Below are 22,706 nucleotides of genomic sequence, written 5' to 3' on the forward strand. Positions count from 1 at the left end.
GGACGCTTAACTGACGGAGCCACCCAGGCACCTCTTGTGCTTTTCGAGATGTTTTCATTTCTCTTTGTGGAGTTTGTCAAAGAGAGGCCACTTGGTGTTGTGGGAAGTAACAGGCTCCGGACCGAGATGTGTTTTTGGCGTGGACTTTGCCACTTGTCACCGAGAGACCTCGGGCCCCTCCCTCAACTTCTGCACCTCATCTTGTGCCTTAGTCACTTGTGCGTTAATTCTGTCTGCTTTGTGGTAAGAGTGAGATGAGATGATCAATGAGTGACCGAGAAAGACAGACGGCACATTCTCGACAAGTAGACACGAGCACCTCCACTTCAGTTTAGACAGGTAAGGACGAGACTTAGCCCACGTCTGGAAATGATAATTGGAACAGTGTTTATTCAGCGTGTATTTAAATAGCGAGAGGAGGGGCTGGCATCCCTTTTGATTCCGTGGATGTTGAGACCTTCCGTTCTCTTACCTGGTTTGTTGAAGTTTTGTGTGTCCATTTCTCCAAAAGACTATACTCTTCAGTAATAGACGCCGCCCCCACCTCTGCTCTTAAATCCTTGTGGTTTTGTGGGGTGTGTCATATATCAGTGGATTCTTTAAATATTTTCATAAATCTCTCACTGGGCTGCATTTGTCCTTTCTTCCTTTCACTGTGGCTGAAGATGTGGCCGCCACCTGTCACTTAGCTGGCATGATTGCGTGTGCTTTACGTTGTACCCGCTGCCTGGACCAACCCTTTGTGTCATTCTTAGATGCTTGTCACAGCATTATGTAAAGCAGTGCAAGATGGGTAACACCCTAAAGAGTCAACATTCGTGGAAGGATTCTGTAAATTAAGATACTTGCCGGTAATAAAATATTTAGAAGGCATGCAAAAAAGATATTTATGAAGACTTTTAATGGTATGGAAAATAACTATAATAATGACAATTATATTCGTGGCAAAATTCCCAGGATGAAATGAAAATAAGGTACACAAAATGCTAGGGAAACCTATGCTGACAAAAATTGCACCTGAGTAGACGGAATTAAGATTTTTATTTTCTATTCCTTTACATATTTTTATTTTCTTTTTAAATTTCCCTGTGTTCAATTATTTTCTTGGAAAAAATAACGTGGAAAAAATTGAAGAAAGCCCGTCTTTTAAGATGGACTCAGTTCACTTAGTCCTTCTCCAATTTCATCAATTAAAATTATATTCTTAAACCCTGCCTCAGGGTAGAATCCTCTGGTTTTGGTTTTGCTTTGCTTTCGGTGAAGGTCGACTTTAATGCCTACTCTGGAGGACACAGTAAAATTCAGAAGCTCCTATGTATTGATAATCTGTAGTGTGATAGCAAGGGTCTTGTGGCATGATTTATGACAACAAAAGCGTCGGGAAAAGCACAGACTGAGTCCCCGTTTATTAAGTGTGCTTTAGCTCAGCATTTTCCAGATTGTGTTGTGAGCCACATTACTTCTTCCAGACTCGCTGTTTCTCTGGACCAATTAGAGGAATCCTTCGGTATGGTTTACTCACTTAGGGCACACGCGGGAAAGTGCTTGGATTAAGTGCCCGACTCTGGCAATTACTAGTTGGAATAGTTTGCTTAAACGTCCTAGGTCTTAGTTTTCCATGTCTACAAAATGGGAATAATACATATGATGGTGGGATTCAAGCGAGATGATAAATAGAACTGCCTAGCACTTTTCTTGGTTTCCACGTTACCTGCTGTTACCATTTTTTTAATATCCTCCAATCTCCTATACGTGCAGCGTCTTTAGGAGAGTGTGTTACAGAATCTGAGGAATCCTGAGGTCAGGAGCCTATTTAAGCAGCCTGTCCGCAGAATGTAACACCGGCTGCCCTCCCGTGGAGCTGGTGTTCTGGGGAACATACATTGGAGACATAGCTCAGGATAATTCTGTGGGAACAAACTGTAAAATCCCAAGGCCACCTTAGCCACGTTCAAAACAAGCGCCAACGTGTCATGAGTGAAAGCGGCAGAGTCAGTCGGTGGGAATGGACACTGGTGCAGCCGCTCTGGAAAACAGTCTGGAGGTTCCTCGAAAAATGAAAAACGGAACTACTCTATGGCCCAGCAGTTGCACGACTAGGTACTTCTCCAAAGGGATACAGTAATGCTGATTTCAAGGGGCACCTGCACCCCAATGTTCATAGCACCACTGTCAACTACAGCAAATTATGGAAAGAGTCCAAATGTCCATCGATGGATGAATGGGTAAAGGAGATGGGGTCTAATTTTTTTTTTTCAACGTTTATTTATTTTTTTGGGGACAGAGAGAGACAGAGCATGAACGGGGGAGGGGCAGAGAGAGAGGGAGACACAGAATCAGAAACAGGCTCCGGGCTCCGAGCCATCAGCCCAGAGCCTGACGCGGGGCTCGAACTCACGGACCGCGAGATCGTGACCTGGCTGAAGTCGGACGCTTCACCGACTGCGCCACCCAGGCGCCCCAAGAGATGTGGTCTATATACACAATGGAATACCACTCGGCGATCAAAAAGAATGAAATCTTGCCATTTGCAACAACGTGGATGGAGCTAGAGTGTAAGATGCTAAGCGAAATAAGCCAGTCCGAGAAAGACAAATATATGACTTCACTCATATGTGGAATTTAAGAAACAAAACAGGTGAACATAGGGGGAGGAAAGGAAAAATAAGATAAAAACAGAGAGGGAGGCAAACCATCCGAGACTCTTAATGATGGAGCACAGTGGAGGGTTGCTGGAGGGGAGGTGGGTGGGGGGATGGGCTGGATGGGTGATGGGCACGGAGGAGGGCGCTCGTTGGGATGAGCCCTGGGTGTCATAAGGAAGTGATGAATCCCTGGGTTCGACTCCTGAAACCCGTACTACCCCGTATGTTAACGAATTTGAATTTGAATTTTAAAAAGTAGCCGAGTAAGGAACTCTGAAATTCTGAAAAAAAAAAAAATGGTCAAAAGCGTCCAACTTTTTGGAAGTCTGGAAATTAAGCAGAAATCTGTAGAACCCATGGGGGCATTTATTCAAGAAAAAGAGTTGAATCTCAGTAAGAACAGCAAGCTCTGTCGTGTTTTAACTTACCATAGCCCCATTTCCCGCTTCCCATCTCAGCACTAGCCTTGAAAATATCAGCCCGTGTTCCTAGTGCTGGAGGGAGCAGTCCAGACCTCATTTACAAAGAATCGTTATTTAAATCTGCTTTCTCCCCGGAAGAAGACTGGCTGGGATGCCTTATCTTTATTTCACTTGACTTGGAACTTTCCCATTGCTACCTGGGGTGTGATAAAAATCATTTATAGGCAAATGTTGTGGTCGTGGCTGCATGAGGCAATGGAAAACGGAGTGAATAATAAAGATTAACCCAGAGTCTTGGGCTCGAACTCACGGACCGCGAGATCGTGACCTGAGCTGAAGTCGGACGCTCAACCGACTGAGCCACCCAGGCGCCCCAAGTAAAGGCTTGATTTAAATCCAGCCTTTAAAATATGTTCAGAGAGCTAAAGATGACCACACCTAAAGAACTACAAGGAAGTATGAATATCATCACCAAACAGAAGTATGTTTCACCAAAGAGCATATCAATAAAGAGAAATTATAACAATGAACCAAGTAAAATTATGGAGTTGTGTATTAAATATGAAAATTCACTAAAGGGGTTCAACATTGAATTTGAGTAAGTAGAAAAAAGAAACCATGAATTTGAACATTAGGTCAGTTAAGATTATCTGGTCTGAGGAATAGGAAGAGGAAAAAAATGAAGAAAAATGAACAGAGCCTCCGAGACCTGTGGGGTGCCATCAGGTGTATCAACATACTCATATAATGAGAGCCCCAGAAGGAGACAAGAGAGAGAAAATGGCAGAAAGAATATTTGAAGATCTGGGGTGCCTGGGTGACTCAGTCAGTTGTGTCCGACTTTGGCTCAGGTCATGAATTTGTGGTGCGTGAGTTCGAGCCCCGTGTCGGGCTCAGTGCTGATAGCTCAGCACCTGGAGCCTGTTTCAGATCTGTGTTTCCCTCTCTCTCTCTGCCCCTCCCCTGCTCGCACTCTGTCTGTCTCTTAAAAATAAGTAAACATTAAAAAAATAATAAAAAAAGAATATTTGAAGGTCTGATTGTCAACAGTCTTCCAAATTTGATGAAATTTTTTTTTTCAAATTTTTATTTAAATTCTAGTTAGTTAATGTATAGTGTAATATTGGTTTCAGCAGTAGAATTTAAATGGTTCATTACTTACATGGAACATCCATTACTCATCCCAACAAGTGCCCTCCTTAATGCCTATCACTCATTTAGGCCATCCTCCACCCACCTCCCTCTATCAACTCTGTTCTCTGTCATTAAGAGTCTCTTACGGTTTGCTTCCCAATCTCTCTTTTTTTCCCTTACCCTGTATTCACCTGTTTTGTTTCTTAAATTCCACATGAGTGAAATTATATGGGATGTCTTTCTCTGCCTGATTTATTTTGCTTAGCGTAGTACACTCTGGCTCCGCCCACATCATTGCAAATTGCAAGGTTTCATTTCTTTTGATGGCTGAGAAATATTCCATTATATATATACATATATGTGTGTGTGTGTATATATATGTATATACCAATATATTCCACAGTTTCCATACAACTTGATGAAACTGTTAGTCTACACATATAAGAAGCTCAAAAACTCTAAATAATATAAATTCAAAGAGATACACCTTAGGTTAATCAGATTGTCAAAGGTTTAAGATGAAGAGGGTCTTGAAAAGAGAAAAGTGACTCATCATATGCAAGGAGTCCTCAATATTAACAGACAGTTTGATCACAAACCATGGAGGCTTAAAGGCAGTGAGATGAAATATTCAAAGTGCTGAAAAAAACATGCTGTCAACCAAGCATTCTATATCCAGCAAAACTATCCTTAAAAAATGAAGGAGAGGGGCGCCTGGGTGGCGCAGTCGGTTAAGTGTCCGACTTCAGCCAGGTCACGATCTCACGGTCCGTGAGTTCGAGCCCCGCGTCAGGCTCTAGGCTGATGGCTCAGAGCCTGGAGCATGTTTCCGATTCTGTGTCTCCCTCTCTCTCTGCCCCTCCCCCGTTCATGCTCTGTCTCTGTCCCAAAAATAAATAAACGTTGAAAAAAAAAATTAAAAAAAAAAATGAAGGAGAAATCAAGATAGTCCCAGATAAACAAAAATTGAGTTTGTTCCCAGCAGAACTACCCTTCAGGAAACACTAAAGGGAGTCATTCAGAGTGAAATGAAAAGGGACGGCTGGATGGCTCAGTCGGTTAAGCATCCAACTCCTGGTTTCAGCTCAGGTCATGATCTCATAGTTTGTGAGTTTGAGCCCCCCCATTGGGCTCTGCATTGATGGTGCAGAGCCTGCTTGGGATTCTCTCTCTCTCCCTCTCTCTCTGATCCTCCCTGGCTTGTGCGCTCTCTCTCTCTCTCTCTCTCTCTCTCAAAGTAAAACAAACAACAACAAAACAAAACAAAGTGCAATGAAAAGATGCTAGACAATAACTCCAGTCTACGTGAAGAAATAAAGAACACCAGCAAAGGTAACTATATAATGGAATACAAAGTGTAGTATAAATATATTTTGTTTGTATCTTTTTATTCCATCCATACTAAAATACTAAAACTACACAAACCCATTTTTATAAATCTTTGTTGGTAGACACACAGTGTTTAAAGAAATAATTTGTGGTAATAACAACATGAAAGCATGAAGGGGCAAGTGTATGAGCAAAGGTTTTGTATATTTAAAATTAAATTGGTATTAATCTAAGCTAGACTGTTGTAAATTAAGATTTTAATTATAATACCTAGGGAAACCACTAAGAAGTTGCTTAAAAATATATAGGAAGCAATGTTACCTTGATGATAGACCTCCAGGATCCTGTAAGTCTTCTTTAACATATGAAAATTCCTTTAGAGACTTTCTTTATCTCTATCTTCCTAACTTAAAAGTATATAATCACTCACTCCTCACAATTGCAGTGCAACTCTTTCCTCCCATGGGTCCTGTCCCCACGCTTTACTCAAAACACCTTTTTGCGCCAAAAAAAAGTATATATATGAAAAGAAATGATAAAAAAAAGTAATTTTAGTACACTAGGAAAATCTCTTTAACAAAACAAATGCAGTAATGGAGGAATTGAAGAACAAAAAAATACATAAGAGATATGGAAAACAAATATTAAAATGGCAGAAGTAAGTCATATCTTGTCGTAGTTATATTAAATAGAAATGGATTAAACTCTCCAGTTAAAAGGAAAATATTGGCAGAATGCCTAAAAGATATGATCCTCCTATCTTCTGCCTGCTGCTTTCTATTCAAAGACATAAATAGATTGAAAGTAAAAGGGTCAGTCCAGCAAGAAGATTTAACAATTGTAAACATTTATTCATCTAATAATAGAGACTCTAGATACATGAAACAAAAAGGGGCATAACTGAAGGGACAAAGAGGCAATTGAACAATAATAGTGGAGACTTCAGCACTCTCTTTCAATAATGGGTAGAACAACTAGACAGAATTAGAAAGTGAACTGAAGACTTGAACGACACCGTAAAACAACCACACCTTCGAGGCATATATAGAACACTCCACCCAACAATAGCAGAATATGTATTTTTCTCATTGTCTATGGAACATTTTCTGAGATACACCACATATTGGACACAAAACAAATTTCAATAAGTTTAAATGTATTTAAATCATACAAGTATGTTCTGGGACCACAACAGAATAAAATTAAAAATCAATAAAGGAGGAAATTTGGAGAATTCACAAATACAGAAAAATCAAAAAAATATACTCCTAAATAACGAACATTGGAAAATAGTTTGATATGAATGAAAATGAAAGCCCAACATACTAAAAGTTATAGGATGCAGTGAAGACAGTGCTCAGATGGAATTTTAGAACTGTAATACCTATATTTAAAAAAAGAAGAGGGGCGCCTGGGTGGCTCAGTCGGTTGAGCCTCCGACTTCGGCTCAGGTCATGATCTCATGGTTTGTGAGTTCGAGCCCCGCGTCGGGCTCTGTGCTTACAGCTTAGAGCCTGGAACCTGCTTCGGATTCTGCGTCTCCTTCTCTCTCTGACCTTGCCCCACTTGAGCTCTGTCTCTCTCTGTCTCTCAAAGATAAATAAATGTAAAAAAAAATTTTTTTTACTAAAATAAAAAAAGAAGAAAGATCTCAAGTCAGTAGCGTAAATTTCCTATCTAAGAAAATAGACAAAGAGGAGCCAACTGAACACAAAGCAAACAGAATGGAAATAAGTGAAATAGAGAATAGAAAAATAATAGAGAAAATCAACAAAAAATTTGTTCTTTGAAATGATCGATAAAGTTGTAAAGACTTTAGTTACAATGACCAAGAGAAAAAGAGGGAAGACTCAAATTTCTAAAACTGAGAATGAAAGTGGTGACATTACTGTTGACCTTATAGAAAGAAAAAGGATTATGGGGCAGTACTATGAAAAATTGTGTGCCACCAAATTAGAAAATCTTGGTGAAATGGATAAATTCCTGGGAACACGCAAACTATAAAACTAACTTAAGAACAAATAGAAAATCCAGCTAGCCTTATAACAAGCAGACAGCATTTGGTAGTAATCAAAAGTCAGAATCTTTGAATAAAGAAAAAAATAAGGATCAGAAAGCTTCACTGATGAATGCTACCAAACCTTTAAAGGAGAACTTATACAGTCGTCTCAAACTCTTTGAAAAATGTAAGAGGAGGGAATACTTCCCAACTCATTCTTTGGGATCAATATAGCCTAATATGAAAGCTAGACAAAAACGTCACCAGAAAAGCAAAATACAGACTAATAACTCTTGATGAATATAGATGTAGAAATCCTCAATAAAATACTAAAACCTGAATCCGTATAAAAAGGGTCATGCACCACAATCAAGCGAAATGTGCCAAAAGACAACAAGTTTGGTTCAACTTAAGAAAATCAATTAACGTAGTATGCCATATTAATAGAATAAAAAGTGTCACACAGTCATGTCAGTAGACGCGGAAACATCATTTGCCAAAACCCATACTTGCTCATTATAAAAAACATTCAGCTTACCAAAAGCACGAAAGAACTTCCTCAACCTGGTAAGAGGCATCTCTAAAAAACCAAAGCTAACATGGTACTTAATGGTGAAAGATCACGTGTTTTCCTCCTAAAATTAGGAACAGAAAAGGATATCTGCTCTTATCACTTTCTTATTAAGATTTTATTTTTAAGTAATCTCTACACCCAGTGTGGGGCTGAAACTCACAACCCCATGATCAAGAGTCACAATATCTACCTGCTGAGCTCTTACCACTTCTATGAAGCATTTTCTGGAGATTCTGGCCAGGGCATTTGGGAAAGCTAAATAAATAAATAAATAAATAAATAAATAAATAAATAAATATTAAAGAAGTAAGCAAGTAAATAAATGGCATCCAGATTGGAAAGGAAGATGTAAACTTCTCTCTGTTTGTGGATGACATGATCTTATATAGAGAAACCTCCACAGAATCTACAAAAAAAGCTCTCAGCATAGTTGTATAGTACAAGTTGGATGGTACAATACGATGCATATTAAAACGTCCTTTGTACTTTTGTACACTAGCAAGGAACATTCTGAAAATGCATTTTAAAAAACAATTCCATTTAGGGGCTCCTGGGTGGCTGAGTCGGTTGAACGTCCGACTTCGGCTCAGGTCATGATCTCACGGTTTGTGAGTTGAGCCCCATGTTGGGCTCTGTGCTGACAGCTCAGAGCGTGGATGGAGCCTGCTTCAGATTCTGCGTCTCCCTCCCTCTCTGCCCCTCCCCAGGTCACACGCCGTCTCTCTCTCAAAAATAAATAAACATGAGGAAGTATAAGATTGCATACTGCACACTACAAAACGTTGAAAAAATTAAAGTATACCTAAGTAAATAGAAAGACGTTCTATGTTCGCGGATTGGTATACAATATTGTTAAGATGGTAATAGTTCCCAAATCGATCTACAGGTTAAAGGCATCCCGTATACAAAAATCCAATTGCCTCTTTGGCAGAAATGGAGAAACTGATCTTAAAACATATGTGTCGAAAGTGAAAGTTTGACTTATTTGCCAGTTTCACTTTACATGGAAACCCCAAAAGGCTGCACCAAAAAGCTGCTAGAAGTGATACATGAATTCGGCAAAGTTGCAGGATGTAAAATCAATGTACAGAACTCGATTGCATTTCTATACATCAATAATGAAGAAACAGAAAGAGAAATCAAGAAATGGATCCCATTTATAATTGCACCAAGAAGCATAAAATACCTAGGAATAAGCCTAACCAAAGATGTAAACGATCTGTATGCGTAAAACTATAGAAAAAGTTATGAAAGAAATTGAAGAAGACACAAAGAAATGGAAAAGCATTCCATGCTCATGAATTGGAAGAACAAATATTGTTAAAATATCAATACTACCCAAAGAAATCTACACATTCAATGCAATTCCAATCAAAATTGCACCGGCATTCTTCTCAGAGGTAAAACAAACGACCCTAAAATTTGTATGGAACCACAAAAGACTCCAGATAGCCAAAGTAATGTTGAGAAGAAAACCAAAGTGGGAGGCATCACAGTCCTGGATTTAGCCTGTACTACAGAACTGTATCATCAAGACAGTATGGTGTTGACACAAAAATAGACACATAGACCAAGGGAATAGAATTGAGGACCCAGAACTGGACCCACAAATGTATGGCCAACTCATCTTTGACAAATGGTGCTGGGATAACTGGACAGCAACGTGCAGAAGAATGAAACCGGACCACTTTCTTACACCATACACAAAAATAAATTCAAAATGGATGAAAGACCTAAATCTGAGACAGGATACCATCAAAACCTTAAGAGGAGAAAGCAGGCAACAACCTCTTTGACCTCAGCCGCAGCAACTTCTTACTCGACATGTCTCTGAAGGTAAGGGGGGGAAAAAAAGAACTATTGGGACCTCATCAAGATAAAAAGCTTCTGCACAGCAAAGGAAACAATCAACAAAACTGAAAGGCAACAATGGAATGGGAGAAGATATTTGCAAATGACATATCAGATAAAGCGTTAGTATCCAAAAATCTATAAAGAACTTACCAAATGCAACACCCGAGAAACAAATAATCCAGTGAAGAAATGGTCAAAATACATGAATAGACACTTTTCCAAAGAAGACATCCAGATGACCAATAGGCACATGAAAAGATGTTCAACATCACTCATCATGAGGGAAATACAAATCAAAACTACAATGAGATACCACCTCACAACTGTCAGAACGGCTAAAATTAACAGCTCTGGAAACAGCAGATGTTGGCGAAGACGCAGAGAAAGGGGAACCTTTTCGCACTGTTGGTGGCAATGCAAATCAGTGCAGCCACTATGGAAAACAGTATGGAGGTATCTCAAAAAACTAAAAATAGAATTACTCTACGACCCAGCAATTGCACTACTAGGTGTTTATCCAAAGGATACAAAAATGCTGATTCAAAGGGGCACATGCACCCCAATGTTTATAGCAGCACTATCAACAATAGCCAAAGTATGGAAAGAGCCCAAATGTCCATCAACTGACGAATGGATAAAGCCAATGTGGTTTATATATACAGTGGAGTATTACTCAGCAACCCAAAAGAACGAAACCTTGCCATTTGTGACGATGTGGATGGAACTAGAGTGTATTATGCTAAGCAAAATAAGTCAGAGAAAGACAGGTATCATGTGATTTCACTCGTATGTGGAGTTTAAGAAACAAAAGAGATGGCAATACGGGAAGGGAAGGAAAAAGAAGATAAAAACGGAGGCAAACCCTAAGAGACTCTTAAATACAGAGAACAAACTGAGGATTGCTGGAGGGGAGGTGGGTGGGGGAATAGTCTAGATGGGTGATGGGCATTAAGGAAGGCACTTGTTGGGATGAGCACTGGGTATCCTAAGGAAGTGATGAATCACTGGGTTCTACTCCTGACACCAACACTACCCTGTATGTCAATGAACTTGAATTTAATTAAATACATTTGAAAAAACAAAAACAGTCAGCTATTTATTTAGTATTCCTTTTTAAGAATTTGAGAGTGGTTGACACATAACGTTATATTAGTTTACTGATGTGCGGCACAGTGATTTGACAAATTTATACCATATGTTGTACTCACCTCAAGGGTAGGGGCTCCCGTCATCTTACAATGCTATTTCAATATCGTTGACTATATTCCTTGCGCTGTGTCTTTTATTCTCGTGACTTACTCATTCCGTAACTGGGAGCCTGTGTCTCCCCCTCCCTTTCACCCATTTTGCTACCCCCTACGTTAAATATTTTTAATAGAAAATAAAAAGTGTCAGTAAAGTGTGGAGAATTGGAGCCCTCATAAACTGTTGGCGTGATGTAAAATCGTGCAGGGGCTATCCAAAACAGTTTGACCGTTCCTCAAAACCTTAAACTTACAGTATGACTCAACGATTCTACTCCTAGGTATATACCAAAGAGAACTGAAAACACATGTTCGCAGAAAAATGTGTACATGGGTGTTCATAATAGCATTATTCTTAATACGCAAAAAGTGGAAACATCCAAATGCTTATCGGCTGCTGAATGGAGAGACAAAATGTGGGCTATGCATATGAGGAAATACTATTCCAGCCTTGATGAGAACAAAGCACTGACCCACACCATGGGCAAACTTTGGAAACATTGGGCTCAGTGAAACAGATTGGTCACAAGAAACCACATCTGGTATGATTCCGTTTATTTAAATAATCCAGAATTAGCAAATCCATAGAGACAGAAAGTACTGAGTGTTTGCCTAGGGAATGGGGAAAGGGTTGTGCAGGGGGAGGGGAGGTCAGGAGTGACTGCTGACAGGTATGGGGTTTCTTTTTGGGGTCTTGAGATTCTCTGGATGTAGAGGTGTGGTTGTACAACGTTGTGAGGGTACTCCAGTCCATGAACTCTATACCTTAAGATGGTGAGTTTATGTTGTGTGAACTATATCTCAGTAAAAGTATTGTAAAAAATAATCAGACGAGCATGATAGTTAATTTTATGTGTCAACTCGACTGGTCATGGGGTGCCAGGGTGTCTGGTTAAACATTTAAACGTTTACTTCTGCGTGTGTGTTGGTGAGGGTGTTTCCAGAAGAGATTAACAGCAGTGGAGTGAGTAACGTGCATTGCCCTGCCCTACGTAGTTTGGGCAACATCCAGTCCAAGGAGGACGTGAATAGAACAGGAGGATGAAGGTAGGATTTGTCCTCTCTGCTTGACTGCTAGAGTGGACATCAACCTTCTGGCCTCAGGGTTGCAGGTGCTCAGGCCTTCAGACGCAGACTGGAATCTATGCCATCAACTCTGCGGGGCTCAAGCCCTCCCACTATATTGCCAGCCTTCCCGGGTCTCTAGGTTACAGAGAGCAGACTGTAAGATGTCTTAAACTCCATAATTGTGTGAGCTAAGGCCTTATAATAAAATTTTGTATCGATACGAATATAGATCTCATAGATTCTCTTTTTCTGGAGACCCTGATGAACGCAGCCAGAACAAAGAAAAGAAATCAGCAGCAGCCATATAGTATTTATTTTCTGCTCCCAATTATTTCTGAATCAATAGTGCAATCTTAGGGCAAGCCTTGCAATTAATTCCTTCATCCGGCCTGCATTTACTCCACTCACACTAGCTTCTAGCCCCTCTGGTGTAGACAGAAATGAGGCTTGGGCTCCCCCTGGAGGGGCTCACTGCTTGGCAGGTGAGACAGACATAGTTGGGTCTCACAGCCTCCAGGGCGGTGCTCTTGTTGACAGAGACCAGCTTTGCTTGGGTGGGGAGGGCTTTGGGAATGAGGAGTAGGGGCATTTTCACCAGGAGTGGGCAGCCTGAAGGCATGGGAGTGGTGTGGTTGGGGTCCACGCAGCCGCGGCTGAGGGCCCACTGGGAAAACATCCTCCTGACCTCAGATGCCAGGCTGGGGTTTGAACTGTACCTTAATGCTAAGTTGAAGGTTATATGGCTTTAAGAACATTAACAGATACGGCATTCTAAAAACATAATGGGGTTTGTTTATTAAGATAGTATGTATTATTCTAGGCCTCCGTACTTGGTTTGGGTAAACATTGGTGAGTAAAAGAGACATCGTCCTTTTTGGTGACAGCATGATGTATGATGGGGAACATGTATAATATGTTTCAGTAACCCATTCTTTTTAATTTTTTTAATTTTTTAACGTTTATTTATTTTTGAGACCGAGAGAGACAGAGCATGAGCGGGGGAGGGTCAGAGAGAGAGGGAGACACAGAATCCGAAGCAGGCTCCAGGCTCCAAGCTGTCAGCACAGAGCCTGCCGCGGGGCTTGAACCCACGAACCTCGAGATCATGACCCGAGCCGAAGTCGGACGCTTAACTGACTGAGCCACCCAGGCGCCCCTCTGTAACCCATTCTTATTAGAATGGTTAAGTAGCTAGGGGACGTATTGTGATGAAATGCTATTAATCACTCAAAGCCATGTTTGTTGGTAATTTTTTTTTTAACTTTTTATGTTTATTTACTTTTGAGAGAGAGAGAGAGAGAGAGAGAGAGAGAGAGAGAGAGAGAGAGTGAGAGTGCAGAGGAGGGGCAGAGAGAGAGGGAGACACAGAATCCAAAGAAGGCTCCAGGCTCTGGGCTGTCAGCACAGAGCCCGACATGGGGCTTGAACTCACGAACCATGAGATCATGACCTTAGCCAAAGTCAGACGGTCAACCAACTGAGCCACCTGGGCGCCCCTTTGTTTGTTGGTAATTTTGATGGGAGATGTTTAAGATGTAAGTGACAGAGCAGGTTACTGAGAAGCACTGATAAAAAGAAATGACTGCCGAGAATTATATCACTTGTTTCCTTTTGGTGGAAACACAAATAATGTTCATCATCTTTTCTATACTTTTCTATAATTCTTTAAGTAGGAAACTAGTTTCTATAACACGTGCAGTCACATAGTTAAAAAAAAATCCGTTAACTCACTGAGAATATTCCTAAAAAAGCTAGACCTTTGGATCTATACTACAATACTCTTCAAGAATTTTCACATGGCTGGTTTGAAGGATGGAGAGTACTGTCTTTGCACTTTTGAATTTTTGTACTTTCCTGTAAAAATAATAATAAGATCTCCCCTCCTCTCTCAGCATGGTTAGCTGTTTGTGATGCTGGAGGAACCAGCAGGTGATCCGCATTTCTGCACACCCACCGTTGAGAGTGACCACGTTATCCAAGAAAATTGATCTGCGGGTTTCCCTCACTCCAGATGGCATTTTGACAATAAAGATAAAACATCCACACCGTCACGGCACACATCCTGCTCAATTAGACTCCCCCATCTCACCCCGGATCTGTTGAAGGGGCTGCTTTATTTTTAGATTTTTCACTTTGAATTTGAGGAGTGCCTTATTATTTTTTTTTTTTAAATCAAGCTATAGGCCTGAGTGGTGTTTTGTTGTGTCGTAGCTTTTGGAAACTTGGCATCTTTGGCACTTGCAGAAGCCAGTTGGGAGCCCCCTGTGGTTTTTCTGACACTGTGGGAAGAGGGAGGGTAGAGTACATGTGTCAGCCCATGGTCAAGACTCTGACCCCTTTGGAGATGGCCGCTTCTGGGCCACTGTGTAAAAAGCCTGGGTGACTGCCAATGGGCAGGAAAATAGCAAATATTAACACTCGTGGCAACTAAAATTACTTCCACGATGTTAGTGATTTGTGAAGGGGGAAGGACTAACATTTATTGAGCTCCTGCTAAGCGCCAGGCACATTGCATGTGGATGCTCATTTAACCATCACGGTGACCCTACAAGGTGTTTTTATTCCCACTCTATAGAAGGTGAAATTGAAGCTGAGAAAATAAGGAATTTACCCACCTCGTAAGTGGCAGAGCTGAGATTTGAACCTCCGTTGTTTCAATTCTAAAACCCTGTGTTTTCTTCTTATCCAGACTGTGCTTTATGTATATGAAGTCTTAGTTAATCCAACTGGCTTTCTTACCCAATGGTACTTTTATTGTGGGATGGAAAAGGGAACATGAAAACCATTGTGTCGCTAACTGGGGAAGCCTGCCTGGTTTCTGCCTTAAGTGGACGTGGTCACACTCCGTCAATGTTTGTTGAATGAATGAATGATATACTTCAAAGCATAACCCACAAAAATGGTACAAATGTTGCTTCTTGTTATACTCATATACGTACGTACGTATGTATGCATGCATACGTGTATTTAATTTTGTTGTTGTGATAACACTTCACATGAGAGCTAAATTTTAAACAAATTTTTAAGTGTATAATATACTACTGGTGACTCTAGGTTCAATGTTGCATAAAGAACCCCAGAGTTTATTCTTCTGCCATAAATAAATGTTACGCCCCTTGCTTATAACTCCCCGTTTCTCTCTTCTCCCAGCCCCTGGCAACCACCATTCATTCTACTCTTTGAGTCTGTGGATTTGACAATTTTAGATAACCTTATAAGTCAAACTAGTCACTATCTATCTTTTTATGACTGGCGTGATTCACTTAGCATACTGTCCTCAAGGTTTATCCAGACTGTCACATATTACAGAATTTCCTTTTTTTTTTTTAAAGGTTAGTATCCAAAATACATAAAGAACACATACCACTCAACACTGCCAAAACAAATAATCCAGTTAAAAAATGGACAGAAGACATGAATAGACGTTTTTCTGGAGAAGACATACAGGTGGCCAACAGGCACCTGAAAAGATGCTCAGTATCACTCATCATCAGGGAAATTCACATCAAAACCACAATGAGATACCACCTCATACCGCTCAGAATGGCTGAAATCAACAACACAGGAAACAATAAACGTTGACAAGGACGTGGAGAAAGGGGAACTCATACAGTGTAACTGTTGGTGGGAACGCAAACTGGTGCAGCCACTCTGGAAAACAGAATGGAGGTTCCTCAAAAAGTTAAAAATAGAACTACCCTACGACCCAGCAATTGCACTATAGGTATTTACCCAAAGAATCCAAAAATACCGACTCGAAGGGATGTATGCACCCCAATGTTTATGGCAGCATTATCCACAATAGCCAAATTACAGAAAGAGCCCAAGCGTCCATTGACTAATGAATGGACAAGGTCGATGTGGTATATGACATATATACATACACACACATATAATGGAATATTGGAATATTACACATAAAAGAATGACGTCTTGCCATTTGCAGTGATGTGGATGGAGCTAGACAGTATGATGCTAGGTGAAATAAGTCAGAGAAAGACAAATAGCATATGATCTCACTCGTGTGTGGAATTTAAGAAAAAACAAATGAACACAGAGGGGTAAAAAAAAAAAAAAAAAAGAGGCAAACCAAGAAACAGACTCTTAACTATAGAGAACAAACTGATGTCACCAGAAGGGAGGTGGGTGAGGGGGATGGGTGAATTAGGTAATGGGAATCAAGGAGTGTACTTGTGATCAGCACCGGCTGTTGTATGGAAGTGATGAATCACTGTATTGTCCACCTGAAACTAATATTATAATACATGTTCACCAACTGGAATTTAAATAAAAATTTGCAGAAAAAAAGTCTGAATAGTATTCCATTGTACTTGTATATGACATTTTAGTTATTCATCACTTGATAGACATTTATGTTGTTGCTGTCTCTTGGCTACTGTGAATAGTGTTGCAATGAACATGAGAGTGTTAATATCTCTTTGCGATTCTTTCAATTCTTTTGGATCGGTGCCCAGAAGTGGGATTGCTGGGTCATATGGTAATTCTGGTTTCAACTTTTTGAGGAACCTCCATACTGTTTTCCATAGCAGCTATGCTGTTCTGCATTCCTACCAGGAGTGGCCAGTGGTTGAAATTTCTCCGAATCCTCACCAGTCTTGTTTTTTGCTTTAGTGTAACGGCCATAGTGACAGTTGTGAAATGGTATCTCATTGTAGTTTTGGTTTGCATTTACCTCATGTTTAGTGATGTTGAATATTTTTTCATATATCTTGTGGACATTCGTATGCCTTCTATGGAGATATGTCTACTCAAGTCTTTTGCCCATTTGATAATAAGGTTATTAGGGGGACGCCTAGGTGGCTCAGTTGGTTAACTGTCTGACTTTGGCTCAGGTCATGATCTCGTGGCCTGTGAGTTTGAGCCCCACATCGGGCTCTGTGCTGACAGCTCAGAGCCTGGAGCCTGTTTCAGATTCTGTCTCCCTTTCTCTCTGCCCCTCCTTTGCTCACACTCTGTCTGTCTGTCTGTCTCTTTCTCTCTCTGTCTCTCAAAAATAAACAATAAAACACTTTAAAAAAGAAATAAAATTGGGTTATTAGAGTTTTTTTAAAACTATTGAGTTGTAGAAACTCCTTATATATTTTGGAGACGAGCCCCTTATCAAAAATATATAGTTTGTGATATTGTCTCCCATTCTGTGGGTTCTCCCTTTTCACTTTGTTGATTATTTGCTGTGCAGAAGCTTTTTATTTTTAATGTACTCCCAATTGTTTATTCTTACTTTTGTTGCATGTGCTTTTGGATATGATCCAACATATCATCTTAAAGATTGCTGTTAAGAAGTTTTCCCCTATGTTTTCTTCTACAATCTATGAGTTTTATGTTTATGTCTACAATCCCTTTTGAGTTTATTTTTTGTGTGTGGTGTAAGATAAAGGTCCAATTCCATTCTTTTCCATATAAATATCCAGTTTTCCTAACATCATTTTTTTTAAGAGACTATCCTTTTCCAATCTCCATCTATTGAGATATCATAGATGTGTATTCTTGTCCTTGTCAAAGATCAGTGGGTCATAGGTATGGAATTACTTCTGGGTTCTCTGTTCTGTTCTATCGTCTTTATGCCTGTCTTTATGCTAGTAAATTCTAGCTTTGTTCTTATTTCTCAAGATTGATTTGGCTGTTTGTGGTTTCATATGAATATTAAAATTGTTTTTTCTAAAATTATTTCATATGAATATTAAAATTGCAAAAACTGCCAGTGGGATTTTCCTAGGAATTTTATTGAATCTGTAGATTGCTTTAGATAGTAAGGACATTTTGATAATAATGTCTACCAATCCATGAAACAGATGATTTTCCATTTGTATCGTGTTTTATTTCTTTCATTCCGTGTTTTGTAGTTTTCAGGATACAAGTCTTCCACCTTCTTAGTTAATTTTATCCTGAGTATTTTATTCGTTTTGGTACTGTTGTAAATGGGATTATTTCTCGAATTTCCTTTTCAGATACTTCATTATTAGTGTATAGAATCACAACCGATTCTTTTATATTGATTTTGTATTCTTTAACTGTACTGGATTTATTAGTTCTAAAGGTTATTTTTACTATATAACCATAAAACTGTAGTTTACAAAACTTAAAATCTGTGAAACTTCGTTTTTTTTTTAAATATATTTAAGAGCATGTCATCTGCAAACAGGGACAGTTTTTTTTTTTCAGTTTTGATGCTTTTTATTTCTTTTTCTTGCCTAATTGCTTTGTCTAGAATCACCACTATGTTGAATACAAGTGGTGATGGGGGGTATCTTTGCCTTGCTGTTGATCTTAGAGAAAAAGCTTTCAGTTCTCCCCCCACCCCCGCTTTATGTATGTATGTATGTATCTTTTATTGAAGTACAGTTGTCACACAATGTTTCATGTGTACAACATAGTAATTCAACTTTATATATTATGCTACGTTTACAGGTATAGCTACTATCTGTCATCATACAATGCTATTATAATACCATCGACTATATTCTCTATGCTGTATCTTTCATCCTCATGAGTTATTTATTCCATAACTGGGAACCTATGCTTCTCACTCTCCTTCACTCCTTTTTGCCTATCACCCACCTGTGGCAACCATGAGTTTGCTCTCTGTATTTATTGGTCTGTTTCTGCTTTTGTTTGTTTTGTTTTTTAGATTCCACATATAAGTGAAATCATACGATACTTGTCTTTCTCTGTCTGACTTATTTCACTTAGCATAATACCTCCTGAATATTATGAGGATGATGTTAGCTGTAGGCTTGTCATGTATGACTTTTATTACATTGAGGTAGTTTACTTCTGTTCCTAGTTTGTTTATCAGAGCGTTTATTATGAAAGAGTGTTGAATGTTGTCAGATGCTTTTTCTCCATCTATTGAGATATCATGTGATTTTTATCTCTCATTCTGTTAATCTGAAGTATCACAGTAGTTGATTTGTTTATGTTAATCCATTCTTATATCTCAGAAATAAAACCACTTGGTCATGGTGTATGATCCCTTTACTGTGCTGTTGTATTTACTGTGCTATAGTGTTTTGTTGAGGATTTTTTCATCCATATTCGTCAGGGATATTGGCCTGGAGTTTTCTTGTGGTGTCTTTGTCTGGCTATGGTATCAGGGTAATGCATGACTCATAAAATGAATTTGGAAGTGTTTCTTCCATTTCAGCTTTTTTGAAGATTTTGAGAAGGATTGGTGTTAATCGTTCTTTAAATGCTTGGTAGAATTGACCATTGAGGGGCGCCTGTATGGCTCAGTAGGTTAAGGGTCCAACTTAGCTCAGGTCATGATCTCACGGCTCATGGGTTCGAGCCCCACATTAGGCTCTGTCTCAACAGCTCAGAGCCTGGAGCCTGCTTCAGATTCTGTGTCTCCCTCTCTCTCTGGCTAACAACACTTGTGTTGTCTCTCTCTCTCTCTCTCTCTCTCAAAAATAAAAAACATTCAAAAAATTAAAAGAAAAAAAGGAATTGACCATTGAAATCATCTGGTCCTGGGCTTTTGTTTGGAGGTTTTGATTACTGATTCAATCTCCATATTAGTTATAGATTCGTGTCGATTTTCTATTTTTTCATGATTTATTCTTGGTAGGTTGTATGTTCCCAGAAATTTATCCCTGTCTTCTAAGTTTATCCAGTTTGTTGATGTATGATTGTTCCTGCTGGTCTCTTACGATCTTTTTATTTCTGTGGCATAAGGTGTTATGTCTCTTCTTTCATTTGTGGTTTTTTAATCTGACACTTCTCTCTTTTTCATACTTAGTGTAGCTAAAGGTTTGCCAATTTTGTTTATGTTTTCAAAAAACCAATTTTAGTTTCATTTTTTTTCCTGTTTTGATCTATGCTTCATTTCATTTATTTCTGCTGTAATATTTGTTGTTTCCTTCCTTCTCTTAAATTTGGGCTTCATTTATTCTTCTTTGTCTTGCAACTTGAGATGTAAAATTAGGTTTTTATTTCAGAGCTTTCTTCCTTTTTAATGTAGGTGCTTATTACTATGAACGTCAGTCTTAGTACTACTTTTTCTGCCTCCCGTAAGTTTTGATATATTTTCATATTTGTCTCGAGGTATTTTCTAATTTCCTTTTTGATTTCTTCTTTAACCCAGTGATTGCTCACAAATATATTGGTTAATATCCACATACTGGTGAATTTTCCAGCTTTCCTTCTGCTATTAATTTCTAGTTTTCCATTTTTGTCAGAAAAAAATACTTAATATGCTTTCAGTCTTCTTAAATTCGTTAGGACTTGTTTTATGACTTAACATGGGATCTGTCCTGGAGAAAGTTCTCTGTGTGCTTGGAAAGAATCTGTATTCTGCTGCGGCTGGGTAGAACATTCAGTTTATGTCTGGTAGGTCCATTTGTCTACAGTGTTACTCAAGTCTTCTATTTCCTTAATGTAATGCTCTTTGGTCTCAATTTTCTGTCCATAATTGAAAGTGGAGTGTTGGAGTCTCCTACAATTATTAGATGGCTGCCTGTTTCTTTCTTCACTTCTGCCGATGTTTGCTTTCTGTGTTTAGGTGCTCTGATGTTGGGTGTGTATACATTTATAATTGTATTTTCCTTGTGGATGGACTGTTGTATCATTATATAGTGTTTAATCTTTATCTTTTGTGACAGTCTTTGACTTAAAGTTCATTTTGTCTAAGCACAGCCACTCCTGATTTCTTCTGGTTATCTTTTATATGGAATATATTTACCCATTTCTTCACTTTTAGCCTAAATGTGTCCTTAAGTGTAAAGTGAGTTTCCTATAGGTAGCATGTAATTGTGTTTTTTTAAATTATTCTAACTGAAATAGGTCAGAGAAAGACAAATACCATATGATTTCACTCATACGTGGAATTTAAGAACAAAACAGATGAACATAGGGGAAGGGGGGTAATGAGAAGAGGGAAACAAACCACAAGAGACTCTTCACAAGAGAGAACAAACTGAGGATTGATGGAGGGAGATGGGTGGGGGATGGGCTAGATGGGTGGTGGGCATTAAGGAGGACACTTGTGATGAGCAGTGAGTGGGTGTTGTATGTAAGTGACGAATCACTGAATTCTGCTCCTGAAACCAGTACTCTACTGTAGGGTAACTAAAATTTAAACTAAAAAATTAAAAAAAATCATTCAGCTCCTGTGTATCTTTTGATTGGTGAGTTTAATCTCTTTACACTTAAAATACCTATTGATAGGAAAGTATTTATTATTGAAAGTTTGTTGGTTTTCTGTCAGTCTGGCAATTCATTTACCTGTCTTCCTCTCTTGCTGTCTTCCTTTGTGTTGTGTTGATTTTTTTTGCGTTGATCTGCTTTGATTCTCCTTATCTGTTGTGTAACTTCTGTAGGTATTTGTGTGTGATGTAGTTACCCTGGGGACCAGATAAACTCTTTTACAATTATAACAGCGTTTTAAGCAAACGACTTAAGTTCAAGTGCACATCAAAAATGCTGTACTTTAATTTATCCCTCTCCATGCTTTATGTTATTGTGGTCACAATCTGTATCTATTCATACTGTTTACCTTTCAAGATGTTTTTTCATTATAGTTGTCTTTAATACTTTTGTCTTTTAACTATTGTACTGGAATGAAAAGTGATTTACTCACCGCTGTGTTGTAGTGCACTCATCTGTATATGTCTATGTATATGTCTCTGTATTTACCTCTACTGACAAGGTTCATATTTTCTCATGCCATGGTGCACTCTTAAGTGTCCTTTTGTTTTATCTTGAAGGACAAAAGACATTAGTATTTTCTGTAAGGTAGTTCTACTGGTGATGAACCTCCTTAGCTTCTGTTTTTTGGGGGAAAGTATTTATCTTTCCTTAATTTTTGAAGGACAATTTATAGTACTTTTGGTTGGAATGGTTTCTTTCCTTTGGACACTTTGAATATATCCTGCCACTCCCTTCTGACCTGCAACATTTCTGCCAAAAAGTCTGCTGATTGTTTTATGGGAATCCCCTTGTACATGACAAGTCACGTTTCTCTTGGCTTCTTTCAAAATGGTCTCTTTATCATTGACTTTTGACAATTGGATTATAATGTGTCTCAGTGTAGATTTCTTTGGGTTCCTCTTATGTGTTATCTTTTGGGCTTCTTAGATCTGGATGTTCATTTCTTTCCCCCAGAGAGAAATCTTAGCGAGTTTTCAGCCATTGTTTCCTTAAATAATCTTTCCGGCCCTTTCTTTCTTCCTTCTGGGATTCCTGTAATGCATACATTACTTTGGGGTTATCTTATGAGTCTGTAAAGCTTGGGGAGCCTGGGTGGCTCCTGGGTGGCTCAGCTGGTTAAGCATCTAACTTCAGCTCAGGCCATGATCTTGTGGTTTGTGAGTTCGAACCCTGCATCAGGTTCTCTGCTGTCAGCATGTAGCCCGCTTCAGACCCTCTGTCCGCTTCTCTTCCTGTCCCTCCCCCACCTTGTGCATACATGCTGTCTCT

The 22,706-nt window shown here is 39.2% G+C and overlaps 1 protein-coding gene across 6 annotated transcripts in view; it reads left to right on the plus strand.

The window, feature by feature from the left end:
- The window catches only part of STK32B (serine/threonine kinase 32B), a 394,515-nt gene that overhangs the window by 26,784 nt on the left and 345,025 nt on the right, over nucleotides 1–22,706 (plus strand). The window lies entirely within an intron of this gene.

The sequence above is a fragment of the Leopardus geoffroyi genome, chromosome B1 (genome assembly GCF_018350155.1).
Source record: "Leopardus geoffroyi isolate Oge1 chromosome B1, O.geoffroyi_Oge1_pat1.0, whole genome shotgun sequence".
NCBI lineage: Eukaryota > Metazoa > Chordata > Mammalia > Carnivora > Felidae > Leopardus > Leopardus geoffroyi.